A 27,481-nucleotide genomic window follows, 5' to 3' on the forward strand; every position below is an offset into this window, starting at 1 on the left:
GCCTCTGATTTGGATCTCGCGAAACCATTCCAAATAGAGCTTCTTAGAAGACCTAGGCGTTAGCATTGGAGATGCTGTAATCTTTGCCGAAAATATTATTCTAGACTCTCTGGGCATCATGCATAATTGCTTATTTACCTGTTTCTAACTTATTCCATTATTAGCTTTTAACATTACAACATCTATGGATGGATATTTGGTTTTAATTTTTTTTTTCAATATTTTAATTTATTATAACTTTGTTTTCTTCTTTTCTTTTTTTATGTATACTGGTGGTGGTATCATTGGATGAGACTATAATGGATGAGAGATTATCAGTACTATCTGACTGCTACCAAATATCTTTTGCTGTATAACTAATTAATAATGGATTTTTTAAAAAAATTATTTATAGAAATTTTCAAATTCATGTAATACAAAAAACATTTGTTTGTATAATAGCATAAAAATTGATAACGGCTTGTGAAGAAACTTCTCATTGGTAAGACTTCATTGTATATTCGAAGTTAAAAGGTCATTTCAAGCCACTTAAAGGGTTTCGGAAATATGTTGGAATGAAATATTACGAACTAGTGGATTGGCGTGAGAAAGAAGTTTTTATGTAAAGGATGTATATTAATTTCGGGTCTAATCTGCAACAAAGAGATCTTAAGGGTAATTATTGTCCTTACAAAGTGAGATTTCTTCGAAGGATTGTAAGGATAGAATGAGGGCGGAAAGGGTAGAACACTGGGTATTAGGAAATGCTATGCATTTTATTTTTATAAAAATAAAAAAAAAATGAAATAAGGGGGAAGAGGGAGTGGGATGATAATGGTGATGTGTGTAAAAAATAGTGTCTCACACGTTAAATACAAAAATCAACACTACAACTAAGGAGCATTATAAAAATCTTGTTAATCATTTGACCCAAAAAATTATTACTTTCACTGCTACCAATTAAAACAATTAAAGAGGAGGAATACTGAGTGGTTTTAAGTGGACTTCATTAAACTACTCCTACAGGGGCTATCAAATCAGGCCTAGAAGAAATTGGTCCCAATGTAAGAAATCGATTTCAAAACTCAACCCGGACTTTGAGATCACGATCAAGAAAAACTAGCTTCGATGTCAGGCCCCTCAGACTTCTCAACCTAAGCCACTGGCATCTCATCCTCGACTTCAACCTCCACGTCATCAAAATCCTCCCTATCATCTACCCTTACGGGTAAAACTGCCGCAACCACATCAACTCCCAGTTCCATCTCGTTCAGCTGGTCCAACCAACTCCTCGTCCCAACTACCATTGAAAACCGAAACAGCATCTCATACTCCAACTCCGCATATATCACGACTAGCCCAGCCTTCACCCAGTACTTCCAGTCACACAAACTATCCATCCAAGCTCCTGATACATATCTTCATTAGCAAACTCAAATGGATATAACTTCTATCTTCACATCAGAGACTATGAAACCCCTTATTAGCCTTCTCTCATCCGAAATTCCGCTTACTTTCCCACGATGAGTACAATGACCCTAGCTGTCGTGTTATGGATTGCTAATGGCCTACAAAATCACCGAGACGAACTCGACTTATTCCTACATGATAAACACATTGACATAGCTCTACTGACTGAAACTCATTCAACAAACGACACACTTTTACATAGGTGACTACATCACTTATAGATCAGACCACCCAGACAACACCCACAACTGGTTCTTGCATCTTTATCCAACAATCCTTATCACATTCTCTTATTCCTTCCAATCCAACTGATACTATCCAATCAACCTCGGTTATCATTTCAACTCGCCTTTTCCATGTTACTTTTTCAGCCGGATAATGTCCTCCTGGTAACCTTTCTTATAACCTCCTTAATCCTTATTCTGAACCCTCGGGCCGCGTTTCATTGGTGGAGGAGTCTATAACGCTAATCACCAACGATGGGGATGCCGCACATCCAACTCCCGTGGTAACATCCTATCCCGTGTTTCCAGTTCCAATACATATTCTATTCTCTCGCCCAACAATCCTTCTTATTGGCCTACATTCCCCAAAAAGCGCCCTGATATCCTTGACATATTTATCACCTCCCAGATTTCTCCCTCCCAAGCCATTATTGAATCCCTGGATGACCTGTCATCAGATCATAGTCCAGTTCTGCTTTTTTTACATTCGAGCCTCGCACCTAAGCCCTCTGCTCCCTCATTGATTACAGGAAAAAGTGACTGGAATAACTTTAAATGTGCCCTAGAAACCAAACTAGACTTAACAATCGACTGAAGACAAAACAAGAAAAACGCAAGGGAAGATCGAAATGGCATAGGACCAACTGACAAACCATATTAACTAACTAACTAAAAGTAGAAAATACAAATTCAAATTCAAAATTTAACTAACTTTACTGAAAATCTTACAACTACTGACACATCATTATGGATGACCACTAAAAATTGCTGAATTTCATAGATTTTAACCACCCACTTCTCACCGAATCCCAAACCTCGACCAGAACTGACGAAGAAAAATCAAAAACATTCGGACAACACCTCTCTAAAACCTTTATTCCACATCCCGATATCCTTAACCCAATTCACCTTGAATGTATTGAACCAGAACTAAATATTCCGCTCCAAATGACCCTCCCACCTAAAGCATTTCATCCTTCTAAAATATTTAGTATCATTCAAAGATTACCTACTCGCAAAGCACCTGGATACAACCTAATAACATCCCACATCCTAAAACCTCTTCCTTGGAAAGCCATCACCTACACATACACCAACGCACTCCGTTTCACATATTTTCCTGACCCCTAGAAATTGAAATGATCCCCAAAAGCCACCAGAATACTTGACCAAACAACTAACCTGAAATCCTCACACAAGAAACATAAAGGAAACTGCACGTCGATTTCGACTATTACAGCACTTACTGTAATAAGGTCATACATGTACTTGAGCATTGGGGCTCCACTTAACCTTCGAATTCCTCTCGTATCCAATCCTTACAATCCAAAATCCTTCGTAAAACCCTAAATCCTCCTTACTTTATCACAAATAAAATCATACATAAAGACCTTAATGTTTTTTGTGTAACCGATATTGCCCGAACCAGATATCATTCCTTCCACCACCTAAACCCACTGGTTTCTAACCTAGCATCCTCTTCCATTCCCGACAGCCCTCCGAGGCGCCTAAAAAGGAGATGGCCACTTGATATGCTAGTATAAAAACGTAATTAGAGTGCTACCAATGGGTAGTTCTCTGCACGCCTGTTTCACTCCATTATAACTGAGATCAAATTTTCTGAAGAGGTTTGCAATGAAAACATCAGCCTTCTGGGATTGCTGGCAAATATATTAACCACCTCTTCCACGATGGTTGCCTCATTTGATTTATTTTCAATAAATATTCTGAGATTATTAATCTGGCAAACTGTAAGATATAATAGAAAGAATGGAATCTAAAAAAGGTTCTTTTTTATTCGTCCCTCCCCCTATTATTTTTAGAGATAAGTATATGACGAATAATTTTGATCATTGAATCTTACCTTTTTACCGAAGAACCGACGTATATCCATCTTGTCCCTTCAAAAGTGTGGTAGTGATCTTGTGATATGTGAAGATGTCAACTCAACAATGTTAACTTACTAACTGTATCATGTTTCCAAAAAGCAATCATCTATCAAATAACTTCATTATTTTTTATTTATTTTTTTTGACAGATCCCAAAAATCTGGGGGGAGCCGCGGCTTGCTCATCTCTGCTTACGCCCATAGCCAACATGTTTTTAACTTTAGCGGGCTCACGGGTTCTTTGATTGTTCAAGTTTCTGTACGAACATATTTTTCGTAAATTCATGACAGATGACATCAAGCACAAAAATAAAGAAAATATTTCATAGCACCTAGGCTACTCAACCGATCATCTTCATATTTATGTATTATCAAAAGGAGATAAAATACTCTAAATGTAACTAATCGGACCTAACCAGCTCAATTAGAATTCGAGATATAAAACAGTGTATATTTAATTTTTCAAATAAGTGTTAAATAACATTTTAATGCTGTGAATCATAGAAAATCTATGCTTTGTTGTCATTATCAAAAAGAGGTAAATTTCTTCTTTTCAAAATTACCACTAATATGAAATTGGTCCAAATATTTTTCAGTTTATGAATGAGTTTCAAGTTATGAATACGTCTTAAATCTTTCTGGAAGGAAGTGAGAAATATTTCAATTTTTTATTCGTATATGAATTTGATGTGTCAAAAATGTTTCAATGTAATTTAACTATTTTCATCAATTTCGTTGTTAATTTAATTCCCTGTGCATTTTTTTTTTATATTACTCACCTTTCGTTTATAATAAAATAATTAAAAAGATTTTATCTAATAAGCCCAATATCACTGATCTACAGATCTTTTTAAAATTTTGTTAAACAATTTCACTCGCCAGAAATAGTTTACAAGTTTTATTTACTAAAACATTTATTACTACCGTTTTTTTGACGAATTTAAGATTTGTGGTACGTCTGAAAGGAAGAACATTCTCTCTTTCAGGTGATAATAATGAAGTATAGATTTACTAGTTTTCAGAGTAATAAAATGTCACTAAAAATTTATTTAAACAATCGCGAATATATTGTTTGATAACTCAAATTGTAATTAAACAAGTAGAGTCCAATGAATACATTTGGCTTATTACTAAGTCATTTTGTAACTACGAAAATATGAAGGTGATGGGTTGAAGACCCTAGGTGCCATCAAGGATTTTCTTGATGTCTCTGTTACATACATATCTTGAATTTGTAAAACATCTGTACGTGGAATAAAACGAAGCTCATTTTCGGTTTCATTACACCAAAAAACATAGTAATCAGCCAAACCTATCAAATAAAATTTTTGGTTTCGACCTGTGTTATCCTTTCATTACTACTCACCGGAGAAGGAGCCGACTCCCTGAATTTCCCTGCAAATTCTATACTGATGGTAAACCCAGGATAGGTAACTTGGGGGTCAAGTTTGAAGCTGAGTTTTTACTGTAGACGTTGGTAAATTCTCTTCCCAACACGCAGCAAACTGAAAAAAGGAGTAAAAACTATTAAATTTGTATTATATTTGCATATATGTTACATACAAAAGTATTATATTTGTTATTTTTATATTTATATTCTTAATATTCGTATCTTTTTATAATTATCGCTTTCATATTTATTACTTCTAGCTTAATGTATTTATTTTCATTCTGTATGTATGTATATAGAATGTTATTTTGAATTTATACTGCTGGCTATAATCTTGTTTTATGTTTGATGAAGAAAAAAAAATTGACACATTCAGGAAAGAGAGAAAATCGTATAATAAAAAATTCATACGCATTTATAAATAATGATAAAAACCTAGAAAAAAAAAACCGAAAATATATCACGAGAAAAGAACAAAAAACAATAAAAAACAAAAATCATGTATAATTTTAGCACATAATTCAAAACTTTTTATGATGTGATTATTAATATTATTTTATGCTTTGAATATTTATATTAATAGGTTTCAGAACAAATTGTTGTTTACAAATGTTAAGTATGCCATATATCAGGGGTGGCCAATATATCAGTATGCTATATATCAGGGGTAGCCAATATATCAGTATGCTATATATCAGGGATGGCCAATATATAGATATATAAGATATACTTGTTATCTTATAAGCTTGTCACGATCGACTTGAGATATGAGTAGTTAAGGAGGAAGAAGGGGTGTGAAATTCATACTATGTTTATAGACTGTTTTAGTATCAGGTGCATTCCAGCGAGTTATGGGTGGATAAGTAATTTATATGTTCAAAACTATTTTTTTATTCACTTATTAAGTTTTCGAGATAAAGGCTTTTTATCTTATATTTTTATAGATTTATTATTTTATTATTCTTATTTTATTTTATAGATATTGAGTTTTTATCTTATAGTTATGGGTGCATAAGTAATTTATATGTTCAAAACTATGTTTTTATTCACTTATTAAGTTTTCGAGATAAAGGCTGTTTATCTTATTTTTATAGATTTATTATTTTATTGTTCTTATTTTATAGATATAGAGTTTTTATCTTATAGTTATGGGTGGATAAGTAATTTATATGTTCAAAACTATTTTTTTAATCAATTATTAAGTTTTTGAGATACAGGCTCATGAAGAAAATAAGTTTCCAGACCCATCTTTTGATAGCAGCATTCCGAACAGTCGATTTTCCGACATTGTTTTCGAGATAGATATTACATATGCATTAAAATGCAATTTAATATGTTTATCAACTACAATGTATAAGTTTTTGTACTGTATGTTCGTAAATATGAAAAAGTAGTTATAAAGCTACACAGTATAGTTGATAATTTGATTTAAATGTTTCACTGTAGACTTTTTTTTTCGGACTAGGAAAATGTATCATGAAACAATGTATGACTTACTTTTTGCTAATCTATCAATAGCTCGCTTGGTACACATCGTACTGAAATACAGATGTAAGCTTAACTACCTTGGTACAAAACAACAATAATTATTTAAAGGGCCAAAAACTCACGTCGATGAGAATTAAAAGAACATGGATAATTAATAACTTTTGATCCGTATGAATTATGTCTGAAACTATTGCTAGAAAGTTATGTCTTTAACAATCGCTTCAAAGTCCATGATACACGGAATCCCACCCCAGACATTCCGAGCGAAGGACAATCAATCAAAATTGGCCTCGCGATAGACTTGTTGACCACCCCTGCTATATATGACGCGACCCAATGCAGTTAGTAAAGTCTCTCTCTCTCTCTCTCTCTCTCTCTCTCTCTCTCCCCCCCCTCTCTCTCTCTCACCCTCTCTCCTTCTTTCTCTCTGTGGCTCCGACTTTACTGATTGCTCATTCAGAAGTGCTATACGTGGTAAATAAAGCAGATACAAACATGCAACATTATCAATATAAAAAGCAAATAAATATCAATTCTAAGTCAATTTTACACTACCAATAGTTCAACCTTCTTGTTGCAATATAACGCCTGAGCAACCGGTATGAAATATTTAGCAATAGAGTGTTTTTCTTACAAACAAATAATAATATTTTGTCGCTAAACAAATCCTTGAATTTTATTCCTGATTACTGTTTTATGTAACCTGAAAGGAATGGAACAAGAAATAGACGCAATGAAGAGAATCCACTTTCCCCTTCAAAGATTGGCGCTGGCTTTCGATATAGTTGATAAGCTGTGACGGCCAAGGCTATTGGTCCCGATAACTGCCACCGCCCGCTAGCTGCGGAACTGTAACGGGGCGTCTTCACAACTTCCTCTCCACTGCTAAATTTATCTTTATATATAGTTTGCCAGCGCTAATTCCTAGATGCTTTAAAAAACAATAATTCACCACCAAGAAACCCTCTCGAGGTGCCTTCGTACTCTACAAAGGTTTGTATTCAGTCACTAGCAGGGGTATAATAGCCCAAAAGCCCGAGGGGGTGGGAGGAGGGAAATAAGTTATTTTACCCTAATTTTGTATTAACTTAATGAAATTTATATATGCTTAGTAGTCATTGATGGTTCTGTCAGTCAAAGTGGAAAGGAATATAAAATGAAGACTTTTTGTAAATGAAAAACCATATACAAACTATTAGACATAAAGATGCCTATCAGCACCCAAATTAAAAATAGTCATATGTACTATAATGTAGTTAATAATGCTTATATTGATTTTTCGTTTTTGGAAAAAATGTTACTTTTGAAAAACTTTATCTTGCGAACCATTGAATATGAGGATATCTATAAGATCTTAAATTTTAAGAAAATTTATTCTAATGGTGCTATAAAAGTTTTTGTGTTGAAAGTAGTCTCGAAGATATGGAGCTCCAAAAAAAAAAATTTTTTTTGTAACGTTTTGAAACAGCCACCATTTTTTATTCTCCGTAACTATGGCTGGCAGATTTATTAATTTTGACGAGCAACAATGTGCCTATTCCACTGCACCTTCTATGTATTTCCTCAATTTATTTATTCATCACTACGTTCCTACACTATTCCTATCTACATTTTGTTTGCATATACGTCACGATATGTTAAATCTGTAATCAATGTACTGTTTTATTCCACTTTTATTTTATTGTCGTATGTATATAATTTTATTTTACCTTCACTCATCTATTTATGGAAAAAATGGTAAGGGGCCATGAGTCAACTCAACTTAACTGAATAACTGAAATTACGAATTGAGGACATGTGTATGTCTGGGATTTTATAGCAACATTTTTGTTAAAATCCACTAGCCGAAAGTTATATAATCGGATTTGAACCTCCGAATTTGCAGATTAACAAACTGACAGTAAATAAACTTTTCAAAGTTCTGAATCACTCAAAACGTTACCATAAGATTTAATTCATAATTTATTTAATAAAATTTTACCACCAGATTCCATTTAGTACAAGAGCCCAAGAGGAGAAAAAAGGCAGTTATCTCACCCCAATTTTTTATTACTTTAATGAAAACTATGTATTATTAATAGTCAAAATTTATAAGTCTGCCAAGTATAGGTAGGGGGAATAAAAAATGGCGGCTATTTCAAAACCTTAAAAAAACACTAATTTTTCAATCGGAGCTCTATATTTTAAAAACTACCAACAAAACTAGAAAATCTAAGAGAACATTATTTAAAGAACAGTAAATTTGCTGAAATATTAGCCCTAAAAGAGCTATTTACGTCCAATAGTTCTCGAGATAAAGCTATTTAAAAAGGAAAATTTCTTTAAAATCTACTGAAAGATTAGTAGTTAGTTAATTAATTTTGAGAAACCTATATCTCAGGAACTATGTGACTTACAGATGTCTATTAGCACTCAAATTAAAGCTAGTTGAATGGACTATAATGAAGTTTATGACCTTTACGGTAGGAAAAGTAGTTTTCATATTTGCTAAAATAAATTGATTTGTAGTTGTTCAGACAATAAATTTGATTTATGAAAAACTCCATTTCAGAAACCATTGGATGTACAGATGTATGCCGGCGCTCAAATTAAACCTAGTTAAATTTACTATAAAATAGTTAATTACTTTTATCTTTGTAGGAGTAGTAGTTTTTATAATATTTTACAAAATAAACTCACAAAATGTTAATTTATAGTTGTTCGTGAAAAATTTTGGATTTTTGAAAAAATATATCTGTAGATCCATAAGCGATAAAAAAACTAATTTTTCATTCGGAGCTCTATATCTTAAAAAGTAGGAACAACACAAGAAAACCTAAGAGAACGTCATTTAAAGAAGAGTAAATTTGCTAAAACATGAGCCCTAATAGAGTTATTTACGTTAAATAGTTTTCGAGATATAGCTTTTTAAAAAGCCACATTTCTTAAAAATGTTGTATGGGAAGTACTGAAAGATCAGTAGTTAGTGAATTTATTTAGAAAAGTTTATATCTCAAAAACCACTTGACGTACAGATGTCTATTAGCACTCAAATTAAAGCTAGTTTAATGAGCTATAAAGTAGTTTATGATGTTTATCTTCGTAGGAGTAATGTTTTACTTGAAATTTGCTCAAAAATATTGATTTATAGTTCGGACAAATTTTCATTTGCCAAATTCATATTCATATGTTAATATCATAAAAACTACTACCTCTCCGAAGATAAGTGTCATAAACTGCTTTATAGTAAGTTAAATTTCGTTTATTTTGAGTGTTGGCAGACATATGTGGGTCTTATGGATCTACAGATATATTTTTTCAAAAATCCAAAATTTTTCACGAACAACTATAAATTAACATTTTGTGAGTTTATTTTGTAAAATATTATAAAAACTACTACTCCTACAAAGATAAAAGTAATTAACTATTTTATAGTAAATTTAACTAGGTTTAATTTGAGCACCGGCATACATCTGTACATCCAATGGTTTCTGAAATGGAGTTTTTCATAAATCAAATTTATTGTCTGAACAACTACAAATCAATTTATTTTAGCAAATATGAAAACTACTTTTCCTACCGTAAAGGTCATAAACTTCATTATAGTCCATTCAACTAGCTTTAATTTGAGTGCTAATAGACATCTGTAAGTCACATAGTTCCTGAGATATAGGTTTCTCAAAATTAATTAACTAACTACTAATCTTTCAGTAGATTTTAAAGAAATTTTCCTTTTTAAAAAGCTTTATCTCGAGAACTATTGGACGTAAATAGCTCTTTTAGGGCTAATATTTCAGCAAATTTACTGTTCTTTAAATAATGTTCTCTTAGATTTTCTAGTTTTGTTGGTAGTTTTTAAAATATAGAGCTCCGATTGAAAAATTAGTGTTTTTTTAAGGTTTTGAAACAGCCGCCATTTTTTATTCCCACTACCTATACTTGGCAGGCTCATCAATTTTGACTAGTAATCATACATAGCTTTCATTAAAGTAATCAAAAATTGGGGTGAGATAACTGCCTTTTTTTCTACCCGGCTCTTGTACTAATTTTTCAATAGTTATACATTTCGATTAGGAAATGAAGACAATAACGGCAATGAAAAATGCCGGATATTAAGGAAATAAAGTCTATTAAAAATTTCGAAAATTAAGGCAATAATGACTCTGAGGTGGTTGATGCCTTAAAATAACAATAAAAAAAAATCAAAAACGCCAATTACGATTGATTTTGATTAAACTCGGTAAATTAATGAACAATTAAACAGTCTTATGCCCATTGAAAGAGTCTCACTGTACTTTTAATTCTGTTCATTCGAAATATTCAACTATTTCATATTTTTACAGGTAATGAATATTGGATTTGATAATTAACTTAAGGGAATTTATTTTTCCAGTGCAAAAACATATTTCCAGAAATATGAGTAGTAATATACATGTAATATATACCTCTGTAAAGCCAAAATTTTTATAAAAAATAATATGTAAAGTCGTAGAACAAGAAACGCTTAAAGATCTGTTCTAACATAATCATATTAGAACCTGAAAGCAAAATGGGTTTTCTGTTTTAATGTTTTCGTCACCTTAATTTTTTTTTTTTAATTTTTCTTAACCTATATATGTGGCTTTCAGTGGAAAGAATAATTCCATAATGACCCTCCTCACCCCCCTCCCCCCCAACCATTATTATATAGACTAAATTTACAGTATTGGTGAAACCTATAGATTGATAGGAAGTTGTCCTTGGAACTACCTCAATAAACTTCAAACGCTGTTAAATTTTATTATATTGTAATAATAATAGTAGAAGTCTGCATTTTTTTTATTCATTTTCCATCAATAAGTATTTTAGTCCATCGGGGCTATTTTGAAATCATTAATTAGAACCTTTTAGAGGTATATAACCTTCTTAGAGCAGTCAGTTTTGTTTCCATCACCTCTGGAATCGATGCCGATCTACAAAAGAGAAAGAGATGGAGGACATGACTATTTTCCTCACCGCTCGTCCAGAAAGAGAGAACCGCCTAAAAGCTGGAGGAAGCTTCGGAAGTGGTTCACTCTGCTCGAGGCAATGCGATCGTCTTCGATATTCATGGCGCTGCTTCTGGTAAGTAATCTCATTCACTAATTTAGGATAACAATGATATTTGTTAGGTCACCATTTCCAGATTCAATACACAAGCTGGTTATAATCATGCACGTGATTATGATTATTAAACAAAACCTTTTTTCCCAAGCGTCTCATGAAGACATATATTAGTTTTCTATGGAAGGCGATAATGAAGTCTTTGCCAATTGATAATATATAGTCATAATAAAAATTAACATACGTATCTAGATAATACTTATAGAATAAAATATATGGTTAGCAGTAAAAAGAAACGCCCCTTAGACTAAGGGAAAAACAGCGCTTTAAGGTTTTTCAAAATAAATTATTACGTAAAATATTCGGACTAAAAAAGGATAAATTAACCGGAGAATTTACAAGAGTGAACAATGCTGAATTGAGGGTGATTGTGGCATTGTGGTGAATAAGATGAGCGTGTAAAGTTGTGGGACTTAGTAATGAACGGATCCCTGGACCGAAGGGTAAACGTCCGAGGAGTAGACTGAAACGTAGATGGGAGAATTACGTTAAGACTGATTTAATAGATTTGGAGGTGCGTCTCTGGACAGATATGTAAGGCTTCGATCAGTGGTATCGGCTTCGAACTTTCGGGTTCGCCTGCATTATTATAAACAAGATAATGCTTTGAAAACTTAAATGCAATTTATTGTTGATATTAATGGCTCAGATCCTTTTTGCAAAATCGGAATGTAGGTTTAGACTGTTTCAAGAGAACTTGTTTAATTATACATTTATAAATTAAGAAATTTATAAAATTACTACTGTATCATTACGGTTCACGATAGTGCCACTCCGTTTAATTTTATGTAAAAGAAAGGGTTTAATCAATAGTTAGTCTGTTAATATTTCGATATCGACTGGTCGAAGGATCGGGTCTTGAATAAAAAAAAGTAAATAACGCTGAGTTTGAACGTGAACCAGCAACCCTATCCTTATAAATATCCCAATATTCTACTTTTTGATTGGACTGTCTTTGATTAAAGTTAAAACTTCATTGGCTCTTGACTCAGCGACCGGCTCATACAAGCAAAGCATTGGAATTTGTCCGACCATTGCTTACTAAACTCAGTTCAATGTAATTATACGTTTCTCGGATTATTTGTTATTCGAAATGGTATATTTAACAAGAAGGTATACATATACTCATAAGTCAAGAGAACTTTAGTGACATGTTCTACGAAACAAAAACATGTAATGCCCACTATTACTCTTAAGTTGGGACAAAAAGGAGTCCTCTCGGAAAAATATTTGAAAATTGGGTAGGTTAAAAGTGCATTTTGAATCACTTTTATTGTGCATTTGCCTGTTAAAACCTTTCACCTGACCTACAAACATTAGGAGAGATAATTAATAATATAGTTTCAACAATATATCGTATATATGGAATAGGGTTAAACCAAACAGAATGTACTTGCCGGTGTCTAACCAGTACTAATAATATTAGGAACCGAATTTAACCATATAAATTATTGTAATAACCATTTTATTTGTAACTAGATATATTTTACAACCGTGCTTACTTCCATATCCGTCTTAAGATGATAATAAACAATTAACTACTATAATAAACTACCGCAGTGTAGTATAAAAATTATAAATTCACTTTATTTATTTTTATGATTATCTACGATTATTTGGACAAATACAATCAGAACAGTTTATTAAATACATGAGACTTATTATTGAGTAAATTGTCCGTATTAATAATATAATTTTAAAAACTCTTGAAGTTTTTGTAAAGTAAATTTTTGTAAAAAAATGTTAGTATTGGTCTTAAGCTAACTTTTAGTGAAACTTTAAAGCTCTTGTTCAAAAAACATATATTTAATTTTATACATTTATTTGTAAATTCATAATGTATTATAATTATTTAAACGAATTATAGTTTACAGAATAATTTTTTTTCTACTTGAAGTCTGGTTTTATATTATATATTTTATAGTCTAATAAAGGTATGCAGCTCAAAAAATGTAGGGAGAAAAACTTTATTAAAAATATAAAGTTGTGCCGCCCAAGTTCATTGGACTGCTAGTCACACAGCATACTTATTTTAGTCTAATCAGACGATATTTTTAATCTAACGATAAATAAGCCTATACAAATTTACAATAATAATTACAAACATTAGTAGTATACAACATTAGAATATGACTTTTTTTTCTCTTTTCTTCTTTTTTTTGGTTTCTTTTTTTCTCCCTTTGTTTGCCTTTTTCTTTTTATCTTTTTCATGATTTTTTTTTTTTATAAAACAAATATTGTCAATAAGATATTTTAATTTTTAATGGGATTACAAAAACCCTTGTTGAAATAATATTTCTTTAATTTAAAAAATTTTTTTGGTAAATTTCTTATGTTGTTTATCAATTGTTAAAAACTATAATCAACATTACAATCTTGTTCCTTCTTGAGTTCTTGTTTTATTATTGTTAGTTTATTTTTCAATAAAACTTTATAATACTAAAAAAAAAAATTAGTCTTCCTGCTCAACCAAAATTTAATGTGAATATATATTCAAGGGATAAACAATAGCTTCAAAAATTACCTTTCAATCATGACTTCTATAATATTAACCGTTAAGTCATTATTTTACCTAGAATGTCACTGTTTCATGTATTATAAGAATAATTTCCTAAATTCACATTTGCTTTTGTAATTTTTCTTTTTTTTTAGAAAGTAGATAGTATTTAGGTATGTTTTCAATTCCAAATAACAAAAATAAATTAAATAAACAATTTCATCTTCACTATCGAGAGGTGATAATGATTTACTTCTTAACTGATATCGTAATAATTTATTGCGTTAAGGTACATTGCTCCATGCAAAGTTTCATTTTTAATTAAATTAAATTTATCAATTATTGACATCGAAATTTAGTGTAACACCAGGTACGCAATTAATCGTTAATCAAGCCCATTAATCCTAATCCTCTTAGTTTACGTAACATGGATAAAGCTTATTATGGTAGTTTCAGTAGTATATTACGGAGCTTCAGATAATATTGAAGTCCCAACTTAGATCTAATTTGATCTTATGTCGTGCGCAACAAAATGTGAATGTTTCCGCACTCTCACACTACGTGCTGGATGCCTGATTCCATGTCACATTAAACTTTCTCGTTTATGAACATGTTTTTTGTTAAATAAATCAATTTTATATCCAAATCAGTCTCAACACTTTATTTATTCATTTGTCCAACGTTTCGGCCTTTCTAGCCATCTCCAGGGACATCTAAACATTTAACCTTATATTACAACTTCACTTTTAAACATTTACAATAACATTATTATTTACTATATAATATAACATACCTTCAATATAAAAATCCTTCTCACATTAATTATTATTTTCTATTTGCAGGCTATTCTGCCCAGGTCAATTTCTTTATTTAAAGTTAAAGCCTATTCCAAAACAGTCAATTATTAAAAAGTCATACTTATTATTAATAAGCTTACCAAGCCTAAGTCTAGTTACCTCTTTATTTAAATTTTAAAACCATTCATTTATTTATTCTATAAGATTGTCCACAGTATAAAACACCACACCATATAACAAACCATTTATAACCTACCACTCACACAGGTCTGCCTTGTTTTAAATTTAATATATTTTTTTAAATTTAAATTGCATTTTTGTTTCAATCTGGTATTTATTCATTAATAAAAGATAAAAAATACATGCAAAAACTACTTTTATTCTGCCCAGACTGGACAAGAACAATGTTTGGGCGAGGTGCTTTTCGTGAATGAAAATATTACCTACCTCTTTCCCAGAAAAAAAAATTGCTAGTTCAATTTAAAACACAGAAACAACCAAACGAATAAAAAAAAGTAAAATAATAAAAGCAAATAATCTTTCTAATTCCTAAACAAAATATAATAATATGAAAAAACAAATATCAGAAAATAAATAAACCATTCTCTCCTAGTATCAAAAAAATATATTATAAACAATAATGAAAATATTTATTAAACTAAAAAGGAAGACTCCAATGGGAGTCTTGGCTGGAAAAAAAAAGAAAAAAAAAAGCCTTGGGATTTAAACTAAAATAACAAAAAGAATAAGTTATCTGAAAAAAGTGGGTTGATCATGGAGGTTTGTCAATGCGCCTTTATCGAAAAGAATACAGAAGTCTCATATATCTCTTCCGAGATAACCACCATTATTAACTAAATTAAATATATAGATATAAGATATATATATAAGAGTTTAATCAATTTTAATTACAAAAAAATAAATAAACTTACAGTATATAAAAAAAAAAGTCAATTCTAATAATAAAACAGACAAACTTTGGGCTTCAACAGTGGCAATTAAAAACGGTGCTAATAGTGTTGGATTTTAACCCAAAAAAACCAACGGTCCTGAGCATAAGTTAATATCCATAAATTTTTCTAAGTGATTATAAAAAAAAATAAATAAATAAATAAAAAGTGGAAAAGTCACAGTGTTTAAAGACACTCAGGTTTATTATGAAGCTCAAGAGAGTTCTAGAGATGTTAACATAGGTAATAAGAATATCGCCTGAGGTCGTGTATATGTGCAAGTTAGGAAGCATCTAAATGGAGAACATAACAATAAAAAAATTGAAATAATACAATCTGCCACACTCAAGGCCTACACATATTAACCCTGTAAGTAGGCAATCACACTATACATACATAGTAGATAAAGTGAAAAGGAAACAATAATAATAATACAACTATAATGGATAATAATAATAAAGAAATATATACACATTGTAAATTAGCATAGGCGAATAAATGAATTATATAATAGCAAAATAAGAAAATAACTAATTAAAGAATCAAAAATAAAATAGATAATCTTGTTTTTTCTACTCCTATTATTAGCCCTTTACGCTAAATAAAATCTGAACTTAGGTTTTACAATCAACTTGATGTAATGGTTTTTTTAAAAGTATTTTTCGGTTACTGTAAATTAAAAGCGACAAGAAAAAAATTCAATTTAGTTCATAAATTCTTATTGATTATAATCAAGAAAAACGCTATTTTTTTATTACACTATTTATTTTTTTATAAAATAAATCCTAAAGTCCATTTTGCAAAAATACTATACAGGTCATTTGAATTCAGCGCACTTCAAAGCAAAAAGCTCCCATGCAGTTTTTAAGTTGCAGATTATCATTACTTTAATATACTTATTGTAAAAAAAAAAAAAAATAAGTTCTATGTCAAAATATGTTTTGTTACGTGAAATACCTTGGTAAGGTTCTATTAAAGCGTTAGATATTATGACACGTAAAAGAAAGCTCATCGTACTTGATTACTTCTGGCCATGCCCTAATATACTCGTAACTTGAGACCAGAATCATCGACCGGAAGCTAAACACTCGTTACAAGCGGTACCATAGAAGTTCAAATCAGAGTTTCTTTGTTAAGTTGAAGCGTGAGCCCAGTCATCGCAACTCGGGCCTTTTCATCTCAAGGTCTGACTTATCCCGCGACAGTTACATATTACTTGTTGTATCAAGTTATTATAACAGAAGTACGTTGCACAACTTCAAAACACGTAGCGCATGCTTCTTGTTAGCTGATAACTAACTGCTTTCCTGCCTTAGGCATTAGACAACAGCAACAGCTTTCCTCAGAGAATTCTCATCTGTTGCAGAATAATCTTATTTTAAATAAGATTAGCCTTTAAAATTAGTCATTAAATACTATTATAATATTGATTATATTTAAATACTATTATAATACTAATTATATTTAAATTTTTTTTGAAATTTTATTATTTTAATAATTAATATATTTACCTTATTACCTTACTGAACTAATGGCAAAGCATTACCATTAGTTCATACGGATAAGCCTTTATGTGAATTTTGAGTAAAGATAAATCGATTTAGTGATTTAGAATATAGGAAATTCAAAAATAATTTAGTCTGATGATTTTTCCATTAGTAAAAACAAGATTTTCCCGAACTCATATGTAGTAGAAGCCTTAGTGAACGAAGTTGATATAAAATAATTTTTTTCATTTTAAATGAATTTTGAATAACTGATGGAACAAGAGCAATTTGAATTTGCACTTACAATGGTAGGCAGAGTCATCAAATTTCGACTCCTAACTGCATATAGTTTTCATTAAACTAATCGAAAATCGGGTTGAAATGACTCCTTTTTCATCCTCTTGGGCTCTTGGACTAAATCTCCCTTTAGTTCCTGCGTGTGTTTAGCGAGTAGTTTTCTCAAGGGATAATCGAGCGTGCTAACGTTACCAAATTTATTAACGATTCGCAGAGGGGCAGATCGGTTGCTCAAGAAGCGGCTACTCGACCTGAAACTATTTACGGTAGATAAGTCACAGCATCCGCCCTTTACCTTCAATTTTGTTCTCGCCTTCCCTGTTCGGGGGTGGCAAACGAATTTTTTTGGTTACACTTAGGAAATTGGCAGGCAATAGTAGCAGCGTTTTTGTAACTGTTCGGTGTCAGTAATTTTTCTGTAATTTTTGTTGTTGAGATGTTGCGAAAAACTCAGGACGAATGGATTAGCCATTGAATATGGTATCCTTGATTTACGCTTTTTATAAATTAAAAATAATAATTTAAAAAGAAAATTTAGTTATTGAATCGGTAGCCATGGGTTTCGTAATCTTCCATCCAATAAAAAATGCAGACTTCATATAAGTACAGAATATATGATTTTATCTATTTTAAAACAAACTTAAAAATGAAAAAAAAAAAGAAAAAGGAAAAATGCTTCATTTAACAATAAACAATGCTGCCCAAATTAATTGGGTTATTATAACACTTCTTGTATGATTGATTAGTACGCACTAATTTAGCAAGACAATATACAATAATGAAACCGAAATGCAATGATACAATACTTACAAATAAAAATTGCTGTGTTCCTTTTTTTATAATTAAATTTGTATTTATTTTTGTGCATTTTTTTTTTCCTTTTTGTTTTGTTATCATAAACACAACACCCTTTGTCCTCTCTATATATCCCACTCTAGCACTTCTCTACTATTCCTCATTTACTATAATCTCTTGTAAATATTGAATTTAGTACACAATCTTTATTTAAATTTATGGATCCATTTAAAGATAATACTTTCAGTAAGAACATATAATGAATACATAAAAAGATAAGAGAAATAATAATGAGAAATTTAATAGATTTTACGTAGAAATAAATTAAAATAAAATAACAATAAGTGATAATGTTGATAACAAAATTGGTTAAAAACTAATAAATGAATTTAAAATAAATATATAAGTTAGAAAAAGATAATTACGTAAAAAACAAATAAATTAAAAACAAATACATAGGTTACAAAAAAAATATATGTATAAAAGATATATTAAATATCCTCAAAGATAATTAATTACCTCGCAGTTGACGATGTATGATGCCCAGGGAGTTCAGAATAATATTTTCGACCAACATCTCCAATTCTAACACTTAAGTCTTTGAAGACGTTCCTTGCACTATTTGGAACTGTTAACTGAAAAATCATTAATATGCAATGTAAGATTGAATATCATGCCTTAAACTGTGATACCTCGCGATTCCAAAACATTAACAATTATATTCTTATACTTGAAATCCAGAACAAAATTATAGCGCAATTTTAGAGTTAACATCAACGTCATTACATGTTCATATATTTTGACTTCAAGATAATGCGTTGAATTTTTTTTTTTTTTTTTTAATATGGTACAAAGATTGTTTTGAGCTAGCATGATGTCATAGCTTAAGGGAAGATATGTTATTTTAGGTAACAAATTTTAACATATTAAACTGAGTTATTTCGTTAAACTAAGCTAAAAGCAATATTAGTATGATGGACTTATGGATATTGCTTTAAGCTTATGAAAAGGCCTATTTGGACATACGGAGTTGAGCTTTGGGGCTCCACTAAACCATCAAATTCCTCCAGAATCCAATCCTTACAGTCCAAAATCCTTCGTAAAATCCTTAATGCTCCTTATTTTGTCACAAATCAAGTCATCCATCAGGACCTCAACATTCCATATGTTGCCGATTTGGCCAGAACCAGATACCGTTCCTTCCATAATAAATCAGTGGGTAGATTCTCCACATGTTTTTATCATGTTACTATGTCACCTACAGCAAATTTACTTGTTGTATATATGTGTATACAGTTGTAAATATCAATAAATAAATTATTTAAAAAAAAAACAAAAAAAAACTTATGAATATTGAGAAACACAAAAGGTAGTTTCTGAACATTCCTACCTTGTTGCATGTTTTTATCATAATGCAGTGTTTCCCACCCAGAGGACATTGTATACAGCTAATCCGGAAATTGAACCATATGTTGTCCGTCCCATTTGCACTTGGGGCAAAGGGAAGTCTCCATCGAAAATTATCTGAAAATTATTTTGCTTAAAAGTGCATTTTGAGTAACTTTATTGTGCAAAGCCTTTCAGCTGGCACATAAACATAAGGGACGTTAATTATTAAAATATTTGTAAACATAACTGGTTATAAAAATATCTGTAGGACTCACCAGTTGAGAACCACTGATATAGAGGTACAAGGGAAGCAAAGGAACCATAATAATGCTAGATACATTTTCGGTCCTACTTTTTGCCTAAAAATTTTTGTCTATAATTGACTCTTTGCTACAATTTTTTTTTTATGATGGATCTGCGAAGTGATTTTTGAAAAGATGAACTGGTTAATACGTTTCAATGCAATACAGATAATTATAAATTTTACATTAAGCAAGTCCTTACTTAACTTGTAACCGTTGAAAAGATTTAATATAAAGCAATGATGCGTCTTTGCTAAAAAACTTTTAGTTCATTAAGCCAATGAATCTATAATTTTAAATAAGATTAGCCTTTAAAATTAGTCATTAAATACTATTATAATATTGATTATATTTAAATACTATTATACTATTGATTATATTTTCTTGTAATTTAATAATTTTAATAATTAATATATTTACCTCATTTAAATAGAACTGACGATTTTTTTTTTCTTTTTCTTACGTTTCTGTATTGTCTAGTCAACCTTCAGGGTGATGACCATCTGACCTGAAATAATAGAAGTATAGTAAAATAAAAGTAGTAGAATAGTATAGAGTATTGTCATAAAATATATAGAAATAGTCCCAAAGGTTAGAGTGTTAGAGCATATGTAAGTTATATATTAAAACTTTTAATCAAAATTAATTGACACTAATAGTGTAAATTGATTGATTAAAAGTTTTAATGTTAATGTGAATAATTGAAAAAAAGGGTAATTTTGATTGAGATTATTACCTGGGCAAAATAGTCTACAAAACGTTTTTTTTAAATTGATGGAGTTGTAATATTTATATTTAAGATTGCTCTTGAGAATGGCCGAATTGGCCGAAATGTTACACTTATAAGAAATAAAGATTCTTTTGAGACTTAAATTGGATAAAATTTAAACGAAGAAACTATAAATAGCAATTAGACAAACTGACTTCTCATGAGAAACATAATTTGAAGTTATTTATACGTATGGGAATTGATCTACCTAGTTCTTTTCATGTTATTTAATTCAGGGGAAGTACCTGGTGAAGAGGAAATTTTGTTACCATTTCAACTTTGAAACCTGTGAATTTAATTTTTATATTATGAATTTAATATTCGTTCCTGGATGGGTTCTATTTTATAGATTACTAGCAGACCCAGCTATAATTCGCTATTGCTTATTTGAAGATGTATATACATTAATTGAACAATATTGAAACTTTCATATCAATTAATATATAGATGATAAGATGGTAACTATAGAAACCTAAATGGTAACAGCTAACTTCGCAGTACAGTCGTTTTTTTATTTTTTTTATTTATTTATTTTTTTATTTTTATTTATTTAAGTGTTTCGACCACTCGGGCCATTTACACTTGATTTAAAAATTCGATTACAATTGGCATGTTCATACAGTAGAAATACAAATACAATTGAAATTACAAGATGAGAAATTTACATACATACATGGCATACAATGTCAGTTGAAATTACAAAGTGGGGAATTCACAATCACAATTACCATTACATGTTAACAACTACAATTTACCCTTCACAAATTTATTACTGTTGTGGAGTCTTCTCTGATCATTTCCTGTACATATGAAGAGAATCGGTGAGACTCCAGAGCAACCCAGTAAGAATGTGCCCAACAGCGAGATCACTTCAGCAGCATCTACACATCGGTTCATCCTCCCTTCTTCATTCTTCACAGTACAGTGGTTAATACTGGTCCGATTGTTATTGTTTATTGTTATTGTTTTATTTCTACATAAAATGTGAATAGTTTTTAAATAATAACCCTCATTTTGGTTCAATATTAGTACTATATTGAAACAATTCAGAATTACAGCACTATTGAAGAGTGGTAAATATTTTTTAGGAGTAAAACCAAGTTGATATTAGTGTTTAACACATCGAGAAATTCATAAATACGGATTTTTGAAAAAAAAAAAAAAGAAAAAGTTTTTGGCACAAAATTTATAATAATCATGAAAAAAAATTGTACTTTTTGAACTACGCGCCATTAATTTTGTTATTAATTTTCTTTTTATTAACCAAAACGTCTGGTAAGCCTATATTCTTCCCGGATAAAACCCTGAACGAAACTGAACTCTGAAAGCCCCATAACAGTGGAATGAACGGTATAGCAGAACATAAAGTACGAACAAATAAATATTGATTTGTATATATTAGATACACACAGAGTCATAAGCATGTATGCAATGATACGCAACCTCTCATTCCCAATTGTGAACAGGAATACGACACATTGTGCCCCTAATATGTAGCTAATGGATTATTTCGTTTACTTTGCTCTGATATCTCATATTGCCGTATTAGAGGCCGTCATATTACACGGTTCTTATCGGCTAAATTCAGTCATCACCCATTGTACGACAGTTTGCACAACAGTTCTTACACTGACATAATCCTAAGTTCCCAGTGTGTGTGTGTCCCGCCCGCAGTGTTGCATATTCCGTTCCATCATAATACATCGGATTACGAGCACTAACTAATGATTGTTTATATAATCAATTTGTCTGCAAGTTTCGTGATAAAAGACTTAAGGGGGAAAAAATGCGTTGATTGGTTCAGTTTTTGTCTCCTTTATTCCTTTCCCCATCTTTGGCCGGCCCTGCCCAATGCCCCACAATGCAATCTACTTTCTGGGTCCTTCGTAACAGAGACGTGTTAGCCAGGACGTGAGGCACAACTTATCGTATAAAAAGTCTATCCCTCTAAGCTTCCGTAAATAACATATTATCTCTTACAACCTACTTATCAATAAAAAACGTTTAAATATTCCTGAACACTAGATTTGTTAGGATATTTAAATAAATTAATTTACTGATAGAATTACATATGTATAAATAAAACTCACATCCTATCCTTTGCCTAACAAAATTGTATGCATTATTAATTCAAAATATATAACGAGATTTTTTTTTTCTCAGAAAAACCTTTAAAACGAAGTGGAAAGAATTTGTAGATATGACTGACTTTCAGGAATCATTTTACAAACTATTGATGGAAATGGACCCTTATAAACCTTTAGCCCTTTGAAAGATACTATCATTAGATATTTCGTTAGAATTTACTTAAAATAGGATAAAAAAGTATCTAGAAAAAATGTTTAATTTCGTCTTTTTAAGAATAAGTTTCCTTCCTAATTTAAAACAGAGGACTTTTCCTTTCAGGGGGAGAATTCATTTAATCAGTAATGCTGGCCAAATATATTGCGACAATACACAGCATAATTATCAGTCTTATTACACATACAAATGTAACTAACAAAAATATAATATTTTTTCCGTATGTTTTTTTGTTTCCTATAGTAACTAAATAAAAATAAATATTTGTTTTTATTACTAAGTTACATTACATTTGTATATTTATTTGTCATTTTTTTTCCTTTTCAGTCTACTTATTTTGTTTAGAGTGCTACCAATGGGTAGTTTCTCTACACGTCTGTATCGCTCCATTTTAACTGAGGTCAAATTTACTAAACGTATTATATAATATACAGTTGTAAATAGCAATAAATAATAATAAACTTATTTTGTTTTCGACAGTATCTATGTTATCCCCACTGTTCCACTCTCTTTCTTCCAATGAATCATCACAAATATTCAATTTACTATAAGTTTAATTTAAATTTATAGTGTTATCCAATTTTATCCCTACCAGTACGAACATATAAAATAAATACACCAATAGATAAGTAAACAAAAAAAATATAAATATAAAGCAAAATCTCCTTAAGAAATCCATAATCTTGGAGGCGTCCTGAAAATTTTTATAGTCCTGAAGCTCTTTATAGTTAATAGGGGTATTCATGATGTGTTAAATGTAAAAATTTTTACCATGTTAAATGTTGAACACATAAGAGCCCCTAGCGGATTTTCTGAGCAACTTATTTTATAACCTTTCCTTCCACTTCATGTTATTGTTTACTTCTAAGTTTTGATTAAAGTAATTTATTACAACATGCCTAAATTTAATAAAAAGAGGAAGTTGTGTGAAAGTTTGGCTACTGAGTGTCTTGTTGATCTTCTAGCTTGTAAATGAAGAGAATCAAGATGAGCTAATTGACAAGTGTCATTACATTATTATTATTGTCATCCATTACTTTATTAGTATTAAATAATTTTTAGGTATTCCTAAAGTTAAACCTCCAATTGCTTAATTAGTTTCCAAAACAATAGTAACACAATCAGAACACAAACTTCAAGCAAGTAACCTAACACAACAAACAAAATGGGACGAGCTTAGTTGGTCTGTTGTGTGACGTCATTCTCCATTTAACAGACCCTCAACCATGTTATTTGTTATATATTTTTAACATGGTAAAAGAAGGAAATATTTCTCCATTTAACAAAAGTTTTTCCCTTTAACATGATAAACTAAAGATCATGAATACCCCTAATATAAGCAGCTGAGATTTCATGCAGGGTGAAACTTACTTGAAGTGATTAATTGAACACGGATAACTTTTTTAATATTAATTCTCGTTCTCAATATCAGCTTCTAAAGCCGATAGGGAGTTTAGGTGATGTGCATTTTCTCCTTCACTAATTAGACAGGTCAATAAAATGGAACTTTAAAATTTGATTTATAATTTTGGCTGATTTTTATTAATTTTTTGGTGCGCTGATTTTTGCAATAACAGTATTTTTAGCACAAAAATCGATCTTTCATGGCACCGAGGGTACTCAATTGATCAAGTTTAAATTTGTATCGTATCAAAATGACTAATAATATACCAAATATCACAAATCGTACCCTGCTTGGCCAATTTGAATTTCAGGTATACAGCAGTGTATTGATAATAGTTTAAATATGTATAAAGTAACTTTCTATTGCCTCTATAGTGCTGTGAATAGCGTTCACCATGAGACTGGTCCTTACTGAAGTATTTCTTATCCTGTCCCACCTCGTTCTGCCTTCTGGCTTACCCCGTTTCAATTGCCTAGATTTGTCCTTTATGTTTTGTTGTAATTGACTTAGATGAATATGTGAGCAGTGGTACAAATATGGACTTATACACCTTGATTTTGACACCTTTTCTCACCTCTTCCTACTTAGGAAGCATTTATTCAAAGTCCAAAACAAGCGGCCAGAAGAACTAAAATGTTCCTTGATTTCCGAATCATTGTAGCCTGACTCGTGAAGATGATCCATAAGAGGCTTGCATGATCCGACCTATTCAAGTCAGACCCTATTTATCTCTCATTACTCTCCTCGGTTTTTCCAATCCACAGTACTCTGGGTTTCTCTGGTTTAATTTTTATGTTAAGCGACTGCGATTCCTTTTGGAGAATATTTATGTTGTAAAATTTGTTATCTATAATACAATTTATTATTACGATAAGATAGAGGGAAAAATCTTCATTCGTAAGGTAACATTCCACTATGATCAAAGTATAGACAAATAATAAATTATTTAAATTAGAAAAAATTGTGAACTCTTTTCAGTATATAAGAACTATTTCCACTGTTCATTTTTTGGAGATTTGTTCAAAGAGTTCTTCTGCAGTGTTGAATCCGAATAAGAAGTTAATTTTTGTTTTCCTTTTTATATAAATTTCGTTATTAATTTTATATTCTGTATATTTTTTTAATTACTCTTTTGAAAGAAAAATTAAAAGGCTTTATATGAAAAGCCCAATATCACTACTTTATGATACTAATTCCTATTACAGTTGAGTACCCTAGGCCCCATAGTAGATTTTATTGATTTTTGTACAACAAAACTGGTATTACTTATCATGAATTTGCTAAAAGTCTGTTCGTGGTGGAAGAAAACGGAATCCCTTTCCAGTTGCACATCATAAAGATCAGCCAAAACTATCAAATCAAATTTTTAGTTGTAAACCTGAGTTATTGGATAAAATTAAAACATATCCCTGTCAAATAAATATTCATTTAGTAGAAAATATACCCTTAAAAGTTTCAAACCCATGGATAGGTATGGAAGGATTATCATACCAACACATTGTCAAATAGTTTGCTTAATCTTGTGAGTTGCAATATTATTGGTTTTGTTTTTTAAATAAAAAAAAGTCTTTCGTTTCAACCATTATACCCTATTTCATTTGTTTGCATAATCTTCCACCTAGTGGTTTACATTGGATGCAGAAAATTCAGCCATCCATAAAATAACTTACTGAAACGTAGTAATAGCATTACGCGTTAGTTATACAATACCTACTTAAGTAAATTCGTTTACGCAAATCTAAAAAAAAATAAAAATGCAACAATGCCTGCAGTTGCAGAAACACAAACTGACTTTTGAAGCGAGGTAAATAAGAAGTAATTGTGATTTCTGAAGATGAAATGTAAGTTAAAAATATAACTTTTACTCAAAAGATCAATTATTGTACTCACATTTGTTTCGGGTGTGTCAGACGTTCAGTTCAGATTATATCAGATAGCATCAATATACGTTTTTAAAAATTAATTATATTTAACATATACGTGAATTGTTGGGGGCCACCTTCTGTTTACATCTTTCGTTCTTCAGACTGTAGAGCTAAGGATAACAAAATTCTAAATATTTTTTTGGCTAAGGAATATCCTACATTTGAGATATCATCGAATTTTCTACCATTTTTTTTCTTTTTTAAATTTTCTACCATTTTTTTTTTTAATTTTCTACCATTTTTTTCTTTTTAAAATTTTCTACCATTTTTTCTTTTTTTTAATTTTTACCATTTAATGCCACGGCAACAATCCTTAGGCACTAAGAAAAGATTCTGTAAGTAAAATTTATATACCCTCAAGTGGCTCTTATTTATAGAGGGTGAAAATAAGCTAGATTGTTTTTAAACATCTACCCTCGTCATGTCTTTCTTTTGACATTGTGTAAATTTTCCCAATATTTTAGCATTAACCTGTGCTGCTAAAATATTCAATAAAAGATTGAGCCTGAAATTGAGATCTGAATTAAAATTATGCGAGTATATCAGTTTTCAGGAACAATCTATAATTAATCAAGGAGAGCATTATAAGGACACAATCCTTACTGTGGTGGCCATTCTCAACTTTCATTTTCTTGCAGCTCCTACCAGGTAGGGTTCCTTCACTATTTTTTCAGTCTGGTTCTCCTTTGAAGATTACAATAGCCATGTAACCCAGAAGGAGAACTTATCCTTCCTGGGGAATTCCTGCAGCCGGGATAACCATTTGCCGGTAATCGGCAAACAAGAATCTAGCGAGCTAAGGGAAAAACTAATATGAGCAATATTTTTAAAAATATGTATTTTAATAAATTACAAAATTTATTAATTTACCAATGCATCGTTATTTACATTTATGTGAATGATACGATCATAAATAATTCAGGTGTAAGTAGAAAGCTTTTCAATTAATGAGAATAACGTTCTTAAAATTTCTTGGAAAAGTTGTTAATATCAGGTTATTCAGTTTC

General features: G+C 30.7%; 1 protein-coding gene and 1 long non-coding RNA gene across 2 annotated transcripts in view; one reads left to right on the plus strand and one right to left on the minus strand.

Moving 5' to 3' along the window:
- LOC106690446 (uncharacterized) overlaps positions 1 to 27,481 on the plus strand; it is a 282,414-nt gene that overhangs the window by 172,522 nt on the left and 82,411 nt on the right. The window lies entirely within an intron of this gene.
- Positions 17,720 to 27,481, minus strand: part of LOC136797129 (uncharacterized) — a 99,408-nt gene continuing 89,646 nt past the window's right edge. The window contains exons 2-4 of the long non-coding RNA XR_010844972.1: positions 20,495 to 20,582; positions 18,903 to 19,018; positions 17,720 to 17,839 (exon numbers count right to left, since the gene is read on the minus strand). This is a non-coding gene — a long non-coding RNA (uncharacterized lncRNA). The remainder of the gene's footprint in view (positions 17,840 to 18,902; positions 19,019 to 20,494; positions 20,583 to 27,481) is intronic.

The sequence above is a fragment of the Halyomorpha halys genome, unplaced genomic scaffold (genome assembly GCF_000696795.3).
Source record: "Halyomorpha halys isolate HHAL.00 unplaced genomic scaffold, Hhal_1.1 Scaffold1721.1, whole genome shotgun sequence".
In the NCBI taxonomy this organism is placed as follows: Eukaryota; Metazoa; Arthropoda; class Insecta; order Hemiptera; family Pentatomidae; genus Halyomorpha; species Halyomorpha halys.